Raw genomic sequence first — 9,259 nt, forward strand, 5'->3', positions numbered from 1 at the left:
TATAGTTCTGTTTTAGGAAATGCTTTGATGCCAACAAACAGCTTAGCTAGTGCTGCTCTGTTTTTCACCTTTTAGAAATTATCCAACATGGGATTTTCACTAGCAATTTTGTCCAAGGATAGAACCATGAGAAGTGAGGGACCAGCAGTTAGCATAATGGCTATGTCTCTGGACTCCCACGTAGTCGACCACGGTTCGACACGCCAGGCGCATGTGCGTGCGTGCCCAAGGTCCTGAGAGGAGAATGGAGGAGAAGGGATTGCGGCGTGACCATCCACCCTGGGGGGTGATTTCTCGCTTTCTGTCTATCTGTCTCTCTCAGTCTGTCTGGTGAGCGCATGCACCCTATAGTAAAAACCTCTCCAAAAAAAAAAAAAAAAGAGAAGTGAAGCATTTCAAACCTACTGCTTCAGTTCACTGTAAGGATGGTCTGTAAGAAGTCTTCCTTATTGCTCCTCCCTAGGGTGAGTGGCTAGCTTCCCAGTTAAGTAGCCAAAATCAAAAGCAGTATCACAAGGTATTTCTGCCAACATGAGTTATGCTTTGAAGGTGAAGAAATGGAGGAATAGGTCCAGGCCTTCCACAAAGAAGAACCTAAAACACTCCATTTTGAAAGTCCTGACATGGAAGGCAACTTAAATGGACATCATTCTATCCCTGTTTGTGTCTTATATATCAAAACCTGTAGAAATGCCTTCATTATACAAGTACAAAGACAGAATCTGAATTCTAAGACAGTAGAGATGTAAGAGAAAGATGAGGTCATAGCCGCAGTAACATGCAAGGTTCATTCCAGATGTTTGCTGCTAACAGACTAGGAGTATCTCTCATTAAAGAGTGACTTCACCATCTCTTACAACTTAAAGGGTATCAGAGGTAGAGAGAAAAGTAAATCTTCTAAATCCAGTTTAAAGATTAAATAGTTAGCTAGAGCATATGAGAAACATGTTTGCAAAGCAGTATGTTTACTTAGTGATTCCACTCTCCAAGTGTTGATAAGGGATACTATTAAAAGATCACTAACCAGTCTTAACTGACCTCTAGAAATAAAAGTTACATTGCTCCATTGTTTTGCCAGAGCATTCTCTAAATATGAAATAAACAAAATTTAAAAATTGTGGCTATTCTGGCATACCATCTTCAATCTTTTTTTTTTTTTTTTAACTTTGTACTATCAGACCATCTTAGCTTCCTCAGTTTTTGGTCAAGAGATTTAATAGGAATTAAAATAAGAAATCTCTCCTGAGACTCATTGTCTTTGAGGAACTTAAAGGAAGGAAGATAAATAAGAAAGTCAGAACTTGGGCCAACAGGTGGTATGGTGGTTAAGGCAGCTAGATCCCACATGGCTGACAGCGCAATTCAAGTTCTGTAACTGGCAGCCAGAAAAACATGCCATGTGTGTGTGCATGCAGGCCTAAAATCCCAATAGAAGAAAGGAGGAAAAGGAACTGTGCTGTGACCAACCCCCCTGGAGGGTGCGTTCTCACTTTCTCTCTCTTCATTTTCTTACTCTGTCTCTCTCTCTGGTGAGTGCACATGCTCTATAGCAATTTTAAAAAGATAAAAGAAAGAAAGGCAGAACTTAGCTTGAAGCAAGGCTTGTTTATAAAATCATACTTTTTAAAATCTTTGTACTTTCTGATTCTCGTTTTAAACTATTATGCAAACTAGAAGATAAAGAAAAAATAACAAGGTTCTATTATCAGTCTATGCATAGGAAAAATATCAAATTGAAAAAATAGAATGCAATGGTCAAACATTCAAATTGATCAGAATATCAATAACCTTACAAAATAAAACAAGTGGGGCTGGCAGGTAGTATGGTGATTAAGGGTGCTGGACTCCCACATGGTCGACCACGGTTCAAGTCCAGACCTGGCGGCTTGCTTTCTCACTTTCTCTCTCTTTCTCTGTCCCTTTCTGGTCAAATTAAAATGAATAAATAAATAAAATGTAAGAAAAAGAAAAAAATTGTCTTAATTTAAAAAAATAGTAAAACAAGCCGGTCATGATGGTACAGCAGTAATGCAACACTCTGATGCTGAAGTCACATGGGAAAGTCCTGGGTTTGAGTCTTGAGGCCTCTCTGTACATGCTGGATGTGTGTACATGCCCAGGATCCTACTGCTTAAAATCAGAGGTGGATTGTGGAATGGAGACTCTGCCTCTTCAGGTGTCTATTTGTCTCTCTCTTTCGAAGAAATAAATAAATCATGAAAGAAATCAAACAAGGTTTTTTATCTCAATTTTAAGAATTCCTTTGAGGATTAATAAGTGCCCATAACAGAAATTTAGAAGTTCCATAAAGGGGTAATTTGGGGATAGGCAACATATAAAGCATATGAAATTTCTATCAGTCTTGAGATTTTAGATCAAAAGGCAGAGGCAGAAGGATGCTTTCCTGGCATTTCAAGAGACTACCGAGTGTCATAGAAAAAAAGCACAATTCTTCTGAGTTCTTGACTGTTTCTTAACTGTTTGAGAGCAAATAAGTACTTCTGGACTTCCATTTCTTTTTATCTAAAAGTCAGAAATTAGGAAAACCACTTCCATACCTTTAAAGCAATGTTGTAAAGATCTAAGAGAAAAATAAGGCATACGAAGTGTTGCAAAACTGATAAGTGCTATGCAAGTACAAATTGTCACTGTTTATCTCGGTGGCAGTCTTGTTGTATCATCTGTAGGACTGACTGTTGCTGTCTACAATAATATATAACAGTTTGATTCTTATATTTAGATTCTTCTTGACATCACCTCTTATCTTTTGACCACTGCAGCCTATCTGCACAAGCAAATGCCACTTCAGTAACCCTTCTTCACAAACTAGTAAGGCTTAACAGCCAAATACAATAGCAATTATATGGGTGACTTAGGTTTCTCTTGGAAAGTGACCTTGTCTTTGCGACTTCTATGAAATGTGTCTTGTTGGTGGCTGGATTCATTGGGACTCAGGAGCCCTTATTCCTCAGTTGATTCCTCCGCATTCCTGTATTACTTTAGACCAGATAAGTTTGCTTAGTTCCAGAATCACAGACATTTCTTCTAACCCCAGATAGTCATCTCAAAATAATTGCCCAGACATAGAAAACATTCCAGAACAATGACACTAGAAAATCCAGTGTCTATGAGGTTTCAATATTAGAGAATCAATTTTTTTAAATGTCAGTAAGAACTCTAATTCCATGAGTACCTGACCACAGTATTTTGATGCATGATACAGGATAATAATTTGAAGTATCAATTGATCTCTCTCCCTCCCACTCCTCCTGACTGGATTTTGCTCCTCTTAATCCTCACTCCTCCCAATTTTTATTCAAGGGTAAAGAATTTCTACTTTCTTCCTGCAAAGGAGTTTGGGAGTAGTGATTTGTTTTTACATATTCATGCATGCTGAGGAAATAATACTGATGCTCCTGAGGGAAACATAAAAGAAAAGGAAATATAGAACAAATTTCTAGTAGAATTAGGGTTCTCCCCATATCTATATTAGTAAAAACTTTCTTTGGCTTAAATAAGAATCAAAAGAAAATAGAAAATTCTATGAATCTTGAGAACAGAGGAAAATCTATTCCCTGGTTTTCTGCAACAAAGGTAACAGAACTGGAGAAAGGGGTTCGTAAGAGATGGTCCTATGGAGAAATGGGTTAAAATTCTATACTTAAGCTTGTCAAAAAAGGAGAAATAAAATTAGGGAGTATTAGAACCTGAAGAGTCCATGTCTTACAGGCCATCAGGGTTAATTCAGGGCCTCAGATCAGCTTTCTTTCACCAAGACCTAATAGCCAAAATCATAGCACTGCATAATATCCTCAAACAGTGGATATTGCTCTCCAAAGAAAGCAGAAATAAAATTTCAGGTATAAAATAAATTTAAGTTTTGATATTTGTATCTTTACTAGCCCAGAAGAAGAACATTTCAGGATCGAAAATTACAGTAAGTTGAAGAAAATGAAGAAAGGCTGTTCGTTTGCTTCTGCACCTGCTTTTACAGATCTAGATTTATTCCCATTATATGTTTAATGTCTCAATTCTTATAAGAGCAGAAGAAAGTATGACTTTCTTCCCCCTTTTCATAGGTGAGAAGCCTGGATAGAGAAATTTAAGTAGCTTTTCAAGATAGCACAGCTAGTTTATGACAGTGATTAGGAGCCAGTTCTAAATCTTTCTGAATGCAAACCTATCTCATCTGCTGTCCTAATAGTACCCACTCCCTGAGGCTGAGTTGACTAGACAACATTCATTACTGGCCAATTACCGTACTGACTCTTTTTAAGGTTAATGTGAGCATGGGATACATGCTTTCCTCTTCATAGCAGCACAGAGAAAGAGCAGAAAGAGATTTGGGGTGTTTGGTCCAAAACTAAACAATATATTGCATAAATATGTGTTCTTGCTTGTTTTTATTTTTTTATTTTTGCCCTTTTTCCCAGGTTTTTTTTCTCTAGGGCATGTGTACTGGCCAGAGAGAGACAAAGAGATGGAAAGTGAGAAATCACCTCCCCCCAACCCCCGAGGGGATGGCCATTCTACAATCCCTTTTCCTCCATTCTTCTCTTGAGATTTTGGGCACTCACATACATGCACCTGGAGTGATTTTTAAGTTGTTGGGTCCGGGACTTGAACAGTAGTTGGCCATGTGGGAATCTAGTACCTTAACCACCACACTACCTGCTAGACCCAGTCCGTTGGGCTTGTTTTTCATAGCTGCAATTACAATTTTGAAACAACAACTAGACTTTTCATAGACATTTTACAACCTGTTTTCTTCACATAGTTCTTCCTAGTGGTGGCTCAGAAAGACAAAAATCAGGAGGGATAAAGACCACCTGTGGCCTTGGAGTAGTTTTCTGAAGATTAAGGAATTGGCATATTTAAAGAAAACTTTTTCAAGTCCCAGGAGTAGAGGAGGCAGCTAGGAATAGCTCAGAAGGGGCCCCCGCATTCATCTGAAGGAGGCTAGCCCCAAATGGCCACCCTAGGGCCTACCAAAGAGGTGGGTATTTCCGCCCCAAGACCAAGGGGGAAACAAGCTGCAAGACAATGATGCCAAGTAGAGGAAGGTTGCCTGGGCAAGGGTAGAGACGAGCGCTATGGAAGATGCTGAGTAATCATTTCTGCAATGTGTAAGGAAATGCAGACATGGTCGTCTGGAAACAGATACAGAGAAATAATAGAAGCAAGCAAAAGAGGCAGCAGAAAGAAATGAAGGAGAAAATGGATGAAGGAATAAAATGGAAGTCAGCCAATTAACAAATTTCTGAAAAGGAAGCTTAGTTTACTTTATGCTTTATCAACTATACTAGAGCATCAGGTAAGGAAAAGACAGATAGTACAGAAATAAAATCATTCTGGGACCAGCAGTTAGCGTAATGGCTATGTCACTGAACTCCAACATAGTCAACCACGGTTCGAGTCCTGAACTCAGTGGCTTAAACTCACGCCGTGCACATGTGCGTGCATGCCCAAGATCCCGAGAGGAGAATGGAGGAGAAGGGATTGCAGTATGGCCATCCCCCCTGGGGGGTGATTTCTCACTTTCTGTCTGTCTCTCTCTGTCTGTCTGGCGAGCACATATGCCCTATAGCAAAAACCTCTCAAAAAAAAAAGTAAATAAAAAATAAAATCATTCTGTGAGGGACGGAAAGTTAGTACACAAATACATACTGAAAATCAGGACAATCTCGTTCTTCATCCCAGATATGACACTTTAAAACACATGACCTTGTAGGTTCTTCTGTGATCATCTTTAAGCATTAGCCTTCTCAAAGGAGAAGGGGATGATAATATAAAAATGACAGTGGGTATTATTATTACCATTAAAAACTTTGCTTTAATAAGAACTTAATACATGCTGTAGTTGTGCTAAGCATGTTAAATGACTTCTCATACATAGTTACTCTAGCAACTGAATGAGGTATCATAGCGAAAACTCTATGTAGCAAACCAGATTCATACTAGATGCTCAGTAATTGATTTCTACTATTAATAAGGTCATTAATACTGGTTCTTCTTCTCTAGATAATTTCTAATCTCAAAAATACTTGTAGTAAATGTTGACTTCTACCCTGATGCTAGATGGGGTTAAGGAGCCTGTAGTGAAAATGAAAGATTTCAGTTACTCTTACATAAATTTTACATAAAGTCTTCTTTTCAAAAAAGCTGCAAAGTACGTAGACTGGTTATAAACACCTTGAAATCAAACAGGATTTATAACTGTTAATGCATCCCAAGCTTGACCTTTTCCCTTCATGCATAAAACCCTTCCTCTGATGTCCTCACAGAATTTTCTTTCTTTCTACTATACATTGGGTGAGTTAAAACATGCTCTATACTCTTCTGAGTTTACACACGTTTCTACTGAAAGGTCTGTGCTCACGTGCTGCGGGAAGGATGTTGACTAAATGTTTGTCATTACTACACTCTCCAGCCCCTGCAGGAAATAGAATCCGCCGCCTTTACCTCAAGAATGACTAATTCTTTTTCATCATGAAATTGCACTTCTTCATAAATGTCTCCCTAACCAACTATCTAAATTAAATTTCCCTGCTAATTTCCATTTTAATGCCCTGGGCATTGCTTTTAAAGAACTTACCAAAATTACTTCTTAGAACTTGAATAGGATTTTATTCATTTGCTCATGCATTTTTGTCTTTAGTTCTCACTATAAAGTGAATTTCAGGAGGGCAAGAACCATGTCTACATTCTAAAGCATTCCAGAATATTACTACTAGGTGTTAGGCATTGTTCTAGGCACTGGCTTACAGCAGCGAATTGACATTCTAGCAGTGGGAAATAGACAAACAGCAAAAAATGTCAGGCAGTGATGTAATGAAGCACATGACAATATGAGGGAATAAAGAATGCACCAAGCTATAGCAAAACAAATTGTCTGGATGAATTCTATTTTATCGAAGGTAATCAGGGAAGGATTGCTGATCAGTTGGCCTTGATAACAGCTAGAGAAAGGGAATTCTAGACAGAAGGAACAATAGATGGAAAGATTGAGAGCTGAGGTCTGCGGAGTGTGAGTATGGAACAGCAGTCATGCATTATAAATAGGGGTTAACAAGGAGGAAAGAAGATGGAAGATTGGAGGGAATGGGAAGATGCAGAAGATAGCACTCGCCAGCTTTTTACCTGCACCTACTCAGCTATCTCAGGACCAGCTTGAGGCTGACCAACAGGCAAGCTTCCAAAGATCACGGCAGACTTCACTGGTCTCCTGAAGAGAGCCTCCCCCTTACGGGTATCGGCAAGGCTGGATACCTCGGCAATTAGAGGGTTTTGGAGATGGAGGAGCCTTTCCAGAGATTTGTGGAGTCTAGTACTCACTGGATATGCGGTAAAAGAAAAAAATGCCAAATCTGCTAGTTCATCCAGGTGGATCCTGAAGGAAAAATTAAATATGATGCAATCACTCAACAAGGACAGTCAAAAGCCAAGGTCCTTTATAGCAAATACACTGACCTAGTTCCAAAGAAGGTTATGAATGCAGATGATCCAGACCTGCACAGACTTAAGGAGGAAGCTATTAAAGAGATAACAGAAAAGACAAGGGTGGCCTTAGAGAAATCAGTACCACAGAAGGTTGCTGCCATCATGCCAGTTTGAGCAGCTGATAAACTGGCTCCTATCAATATATCTGGTACATGCCATCTCAGCAAGGAGTGGACTTCAACTCTGGAGCTAAACAGAGGATTATCTGAAAGGGAGAAATGTAAAAAGGATCCACCAATGGAGCCACCAAGGTTCGAGTTTAATAAGAAAAGTCCTGGAGGACCACCTTCTCCTCTTGCACCTGGCATGCATTCTCCCAGCAGAACGATGACTGTAAAGAAACAACAAAAGTAGAAGATTTCTCCTTGCTTTTCAAGTTGGGAAAGTTGCAAAGGTTATACAATTCCATTAGACAAATGTCCAGCTGTTGATGGAAGAATACAGAGAGTACATATAAATGAAAGCGTTGCCAAACTGGCCATAGCCCTCTACATTGCTAATCAGACGGCTCATGAGGCTGTGGAAATGCATGCCCAAGTAGAGAGAAAGATGGCTCAAAAAGAAAAGGAGAAACATGAAGAGAAACTTAGAAATGTGACCCAAAAAGCCAGAGAGAGGGGAGCTGGAAAAATCTCACATGGAAAAATCGAATGGGGAGGCATGTGAGAGAGGTGAAATCGAGCGTGAGAGGTGAAGAGAGACAGAATGATAGGAATCTTTCCAGAGCAGCTCCTGACAAGAGGTCTAAACTACAGAGAAATGAAAATCGGCCTATTAGGGAAGTCATGGTTCCTGTGTGCCCAATCCATGAACTTCCAATGAAGGTCAGTATGACCAGAGGTTCTTCAACCAGTCCAAGAATATGAACTATGGATTTGCAGGTGGAGAAGATGAAATTTACAGTGTTTATGATCAAGCCTGGAGAGGTGGTAAAGATATGCCCCAGAGTATTCATAGGCCCAGGAAAAATCTGGACAAGGACATGCATGGCGATGACCTAGAAACCACAATAAAGACCAACAGATTTGTTCCTGACAAGGAGTTTTCTGGTTCAGACCGTAGACAGAGAGGTTGAGAGGGACCAGTTCAGTTTTAGGAAGATCCTTTTTGTTTGGATAAGTTTTGGAAGAAGCCAAACAGCAGGTTGGCTCTAAAAGACCTTTAGATAGCAGCCGATCCAAACACCATGAGCATGAAGGCAAGAGAAAGGAGTAGCTTACATATCTTCTCCGTGAACGGACTAAGCCCTGCTGATGCCTGACATATGGGGAACACTTGGTAAATGGTCAGGATGAAAACCAAATCTGGGTGCCAGACCTCCCAGTGCTACTTTTTATTACTGAAGTTCAGAGGATAGAAAATTCTACTTTAAACTATTTCTTTTAGTGTGTTTTGTTTTGTTTTTAAAGAGTAGGTCTGTTCTCACCTTGTGGCATTTACAGAAATACTGTCCCCTCCTTCGATACACACAGAAAACTACCAGTGTGACACTGGTGGTCTAGGGCATTTTGTGTTAGAGCAACTACTCATGAATAAAATTTCCCCACCACAATGAGTAAGTGGATATTGGAACTGTCTGTCCTACCAAATGAATTCTGCCTCTGTTCTGCTCTGTGTTAATTTGGAGGGAGGAAAGTAAGCCCGTGCTTGGTAAAGGCTAAGTTAAGGCCTGTAATTTTTTCTTGGATGAGGTGGAAACAACAATGAAGTTTTGAGCAGAGTGCCAGGATCTGACTTAGATGTTAAAAAAAAAAACAAA

At 39.6% G+C, this 9,259-nt stretch overlaps 1 pseudogene; it reads left to right on the top strand.

Annotated features, from left to right (window-relative positions):
- Nucleotides 1–7,109: 7,109 nt before the first annotated feature.
- On the top strand, nucleotides 7,110–8,761 carry LOC102495924 (SNW domain-containing protein 1 pseudogene; annotated as a pseudogene).
- The last annotated feature ends 498 nt before the right edge of the window (nucleotides 8,762–9,259 follow it).

The sequence above is a fragment of the Tupaia chinensis genome, unplaced genomic scaffold (assembly GCF_000334495.1).
Source record: "Tupaia chinensis unplaced genomic scaffold, TupChi_1.0 Scaffold000093_1, whole genome shotgun sequence".
In the NCBI taxonomy this organism is placed as follows: domain Eukaryota; kingdom Metazoa; phylum Chordata; class Mammalia; order Scandentia; family Tupaiidae; genus Tupaia; species Tupaia belangeri.